This window comes from Propithecus coquereli, unplaced genomic scaffold, assembly GCF_000956105.1.
Source record: "Propithecus coquereli isolate 6110/MARCELLA unplaced genomic scaffold, Pcoq_1.0 Scaffold56, whole genome shotgun sequence".
Taxonomy (NCBI): Eukaryota; Metazoa; Chordata; class Mammalia; order Primates; family Indriidae; genus Propithecus; species Propithecus coquereli.
This window is the reverse complement of record NW_012151507.1, coordinates 5,515,594-5,521,627: the sequence shown is the minus strand read 5'-3', so window position 1 is coordinate 5,521,627 and position 6,034 is coordinate 5,515,594.

Below are 6,034 nucleotides of genomic sequence, written 5' to 3'. Positions count from 1 at the left end.
CCTGTTCAGTGTACTAATGTAGCTCTTTTTTTTTTTTAATGTAGAGCTCAAGTCCTAGAACGCAGTATGCTATGTCCAGTTTTATAGCCCAAGATAACAGAATTGATCACTTAACCTTGACTCAGAGTCTCTACTTAGTTCTTAGTGAAGCATGCACACACTAATTATAAAGAAGATTGTGATGTTTTGTAACACACAAGCCGAATGCTAAGGGAATTCAGAGAGGCTGGAGATAAAGTTCAGCTGGAATATTTAGGAAATGTTTATAAGAGGAGGTGACATTTGAGCTTAGTCTTGAAAGCTAGGTGGGGCTTACGTAGGGAAAAGATGGTTTTAGGGCACTGTGTCAAAGGCCTTTAGGGATCAAGTCAGTAACAAAAGCAAGTGAATTTGTCATACTTTGTGTGACCGATGGCAGCTGTGAAACACTGGCGACAGCGTGCCCTGACCAATGAGGGCAACTGCTACTTTGCTCCAACTGATCGTTTTTATTCACAGTTTTGGCCTAGCTTCAGACCTTTATTTCAGATGAAATTCTGAATAAAATCCTAATAACTGTAAATCTGATTTTTAATATGAAAATAAATTTTGTCTCAAGTTTAATCAGACCAGAAAACACATTTGCAGGCAAAATGTGACTGCTAGTATGGCACATCTGTTCTTAGCAAGGCACAAAGATGGGGAAGTGTTTGATGGGAATTCAGGGTTATGGGGATTTGGGGAAGGGGGTGTTGGGAGAACTTGGAATGGGAAGTTTGAGTAGCAATTTGAGGTCTTAATATTCAGTGATTTGGGCTCTATACTATAGATAATGAGGAACAATCCAGCTTGTCTAAGGAGAAAGTAAATTATCAAGTCTTGGGTTAGTTAACTGCTATCTTCAGTTTTCATCTGTAAAGTGGGAATAAAAATATCTGACTCTAGAATTGTAATTGACATAAATGCAAAGTACTATGTTAGTATTAGCTATTGTCTTTATTAAGTTGCCATGTAAGAAAACTTGAAGAGGGCAGAGAAAAGGTGCAAAATGCATCAGGTGCCTCCCAGAATAATGGTTCTTCCTGGGGTAATTCACTGGGGGCAAGTTTCTGTACTGTCCCCGTATCACTAGAAATTAATTTCAAATCAGAAATATTATCAGGGGAGTGGTATTCCTAAGAAGTAACATTGTTATTTCTCTGAACAAAGATTTCCCAAAAATGTCTTGAAGAGGATCTTGAACTAGTGTCTTCAGCTCTTGTCATCTAACATTGTTTTTCTGATTTTTATTTGGGCAACTGAATATTATGTTTCATGATAAAGTGGGTGGTTTTCCCTAAGGTCAGTTAGACTGCTTTCACGTATCCAAGGACACTGGCCGATGGGGAGGAAAGGGTCTCAGAGACTGACCTGTGGAGCCCAAAGCACGTGTCCACTGCCTGTGCTGGGTTTGGCTTTCTCATGCCTCAAGAGTGGCCAGAATCGGCTCATAATTATTCCATGGTCCACATCAGGAACAAGGCTAGGTGTTAGTGGTTGCAGGTAGTAAAGAGTTGTGTAAAGTTGTGGTTTTTGTTTTTTATGTTTTAATACATTTGCTTTATTTGAATGGGTTTCCAATTGTTGACTTTGGGGAACTCACTGAGCAACCGCATGTGTGTTGCTGAGCAGAAAGTTCTGCAAATTTTGAGGAATAGTTCCTCAGTGGGATGATTTAATGTGTCTGTGCTATCATTTTCAGCTGTTGCCTGTCACACTGTATAGTATTTGGAGTGCCTAAGTCCCGATCTTATTTTATTATGGTGGTTGTAGAAGTTCAGTGTGGAGGTGGGCGGGGTGGGGGGCAGTTGTGGGGTAGCTGTGAGAGTGAAGGGTGAGGCAGCAAACTCAATTCAGGTAGAAAAGTGGTGGCTGTGGGGAGAAGGGTATAGCCAGAGTGAGCAGCGTGTGCCAAGGTGCACAGGACCTGAAGTATTCTGGCAGTGGAGAGAAGCACAGCTTAGACGGGCTGTAGCGAGGGGACTGAGGTCTGAGAGTGCTGAATACTTTGCATTATTGAATCCCGTAGTCAGTGGCAAATTAAAGGGCTTTTGAAAAGGGATGTGATAATACTATATAAGTAGATAGATGATAAATCATGTATAAGTATATATATATAAAATATACGAAGTATATATATCATTGATATATATATGTATGTATATGTATGTGGATAGATAATAGATGTATAGGCATACCTCAGAGATACTGTGAGTTTGGTTCCAGACCACTGCAATGAAGCAAATATCGCAATAAAGTGGTTCACACAAGTCTTTTGGTTTCCCAGTGCTTATAAAAGTTACGTTTACATTACACTATAGTTGTTTAAGTGTGCAATAACATTATGTCTAAAAAAACCGATATACATACCCTAATTTAAAAATACTTTATTGCTAAAAAATGCTAACAATCATCTGAGCCTTCTGAGAATTGGAATCTTTTTGCTGGTAGAGGATCTTGCCTTGATACTGATGTCTGCTGACTGATCAGGGTGGTGTGTGCTGAAGGCTGGGGTGGCTGTGGCAATTTCTTAAAATAAGAGAACAACAAAGTTGCTGCATCAATCTTCACAAAAGATTTCTCTGTAGCATGTGATTGGTACTTCTTTTAAAATTGGAGTCAATCCTCTCAAACCCTGTAACTATTTTATCAACTAATTTCATGAATATTCTAAATCCTTGTCATTTCAACAGCGTTCACGACATCTTCACCAGGAGTAGATTCCTTCTACTCTCTCTGCTCATTCCTAACAAGCAGCTTCTCATTTGTTCAAGTTCTATCATGAAATTGCAGCAATTCAGTCATCTCTAGACACCACTTCTAATTCTAGTTTTCTTGCTATTTCCAACACATCTGCAGTTACTTGCTCCACTGAACCCCTTAAAATCATCCATGTGGGTTGGAATCAACATCTTCCAACTCCTATTAATGTTGATATTTTGACCTCTTCCTGTGAATCTTGAATGTTCTTAATAGCATCTAGAATGGTGAATCCTTTCTACAAGATTTTCAATTTGCCCAGATCCACTACAGGAATCACTATATATGGCAGCTATAGACTTAAAATGTATTTCTTAAATAAGACTTGAAAGTTGAAATTACTCCTTGATCCATGGGCTGCAGAATGGATGTTGTCTTAGTAGGCATGAAAACAATATTCATCTCCTTGTATATCTCCATCAGAGCTCTTGGGTGATCAGGTGTATTGTCAATGAGCAGTAATGTTTTGAAAAAAAAATCGTTCTTTCTGAGTAGTGGATCTGAACAGTGGGCTTAAAATATTCATTAAACCATGCTGTAAACATATGTGGTGTCATCCAGGCTTTGTTGTTTCATTTCTAGAGCACAGAGTACATTTAGCATAATGCTTAAGGGCCCTAGGATTCTCAGAATGGTAAATGACCATTGGCTTCCACTTAAAGTTACCAGCTGCATTAACCCCTACTGAAAGAGTCAGTGTCCTTTGAAGCTTTGGGGCCAGGCATTGACTTCTCCTCTCTATCTGTGGAAGTCCTAGATGGCATCTTCCAATATAAGGCTGTTTCATCTACATTGAAAATCAATTGCTTGGTGTAGCTATCTTTATCAATTATCTTAGCTAGATCTTCTGGATAACTTGCCACAGCTTTTCATCAGCACTTGCTGCTTCACCTTGCGCTTTTATGTTACGAGGATGACTTCTTTCCTTAAACCTCGTGAACTACCCTCTGCTAGCTTCAAACTTCTGCAGTTTCCTCACTTCTCTCAGCATTCACAGAATTTAAGAGAGTTAGGTCCCTGCTCTGGATTAGGCTTTGGCTTATGGGAATATTGTGGCTGGTTTGATCTTCTGTCCAGACCACTAACAATTTCTCCGTATCGGCAATAAGGCCATTTTGCTTTCCTATCATTTCTGTGCATTCACTGGAATAGCACTTTTAATTTCCTTTAAGAACTTTTACTTTGCATTCACAACTTGGGTGACTGGTGCAAGAGGCCTAGCCTTCAGCCTGTCTCAACTTTCAACATGCTTTCCTCACTAAGTTTAATCATTTCTACTTTTGATTTAAAGTGAGAGATGTGTTACTCTTCCTTTCATTTGAACACTGAAAGGCCATTGTAGGGTTATTAATTGACCTAATTTTAATATTGTTGTGTCTCAGGTTAATGTGGTTGTATCTCAAGAAATAAGGAGGCCTGAAGAAAGGAAGAGAGGGGAATAGCTAGTCGGTGGAGTAGTGAGAACACACAAAACATTTATGGATTAAAGTTCACTGTCTTATATGGGCATGGTTTGTAGCACCCAAAACCAATCACAATAGTAACACCAAAAATCACTGATCATAGATCACCATAACAGACACAATAATAATAAAAAACGTTTGAAATATTGCAAGAATCACCAAAATGTGACACAGAGACATGAAGTGAGCACATGATGTTGGACCAATGGTGCTGACGCAGGGTTGCCAAAACCTTCAGTTTGGAAAAAACTCTATCTGTGAAGTGCAATAAAGGGAAGCACGATAAAATGAGGTGTGCCTGGATATGAATGCTAATTCTGGCAGCAGCTTTGAGGCTGAACTATGGGGACTAAGCATGGAGAACTCTTGTGGCAACAGTGGTGAAAAATGAAGGTCTGGACTGAGGGTGATGGCAGTGGGCGTGGTGATGAGTGGCCGATTAGCTTTTCAGAGAATTCGGTAACTTCAAGTGGAGAGAGAAGAAGAGGAGTAGAGGATGACTCTGGGGCGTCTCACTTGAATGGATTTGTGTTTCCCTTATGTCATGAACAAACAAGTGAGAATGTCAGGTGTGTGTGTGAAGTAGATAATAAGAATGGGCCATGTTAAGTATGAGATGCTTGAGATGATACATCCAGGCTAAAGTATTTCATACATATTAATAGTATTCAGAGGACATTGGTTCAAAATTCTGAGCATAGTTTAGAATGGCGTTTGAAATATAAATAGAATCCAGTGCTTTTGTACTTGGAATTCTTTGTACATAATTGGTTGCCCCCACAGCCAGGCCACAGTGGAATTGGAAGTAGCACACAGAAGGATGACTAGAATAATCAAAATTATAGGAATCAAAGGGAAAGGAAGCTGCCTTATGAAAACAGATTAGAGAATAGAACACCACAGGCTGTAAGGAAGGCTCAAAGGAGATGTAATTGTTGCCTATAAAATTACTAAGGGTAAAAGTAAATGTTCATTTGTTCACCAAATCATGCCTTATAGGAGAAGACACTCTTTGCAATTTGAGCAGGGTAAGTTTAAGGCAAATGAAAAAATATTTTAATAGATTTTTTTGCATGCAACTCCAAGAAGTCTTACATGCCAGGAACCAAAATGGATTCAAAAAAGGTTTAAGAAAAATTGCAAATGAAAAAGCTATAAATGTTAAGAAATCCAGAGCCCTGAGTGTTACCATCAGAAGGATGATGACGCTCCCCTGTGACATGCCCCTTTGGGTTGCTGTGGCATAGGGATTCAGGCCTAGAGAACAATTGGTATGACCTAGTATGGCAGTTGTTTGGAAAGTTACTCATCACTTAAATTCAGTGATCTAGTTAGTCTCTTATATTTAAGCCACAGTGAAAGGGTGCAAGTAGAATATAATAATTATTTCAATTTCTAGAGAATGTTTATCGTGTGTGTTAGGAGTAAGGGGGAAAGTGAGGGGGAGGTTACAATAGCATCAGAATTAAATCCCAACCTGTCAAATACCTGTTTGCATAAGAAGCCGTCTGCCCTTCTCTCTCTGCACCCAGCTCTGCTTCTTGTCACTCTAAGTTATAGGTAAGGCTGGAGAGTGATGTGGCAAGTGAGAGCAAGGACAGAGGAGTAGGGAGGTGGCTTTTTCCACCCCTTCAAAATGGTGCTAAGGATTAATGTTGGTATGGAAGGGGTCAAGGAGAGGCAGAGCTACAGGGTTGCAGGTGTACTTTATTTTGTGCCCCGACGCAGCTGATTTATGATTGGTTGTAGCTAGAAGGCCTGCACATTTGAGTGGTTCTGCGTGGAGATCATGC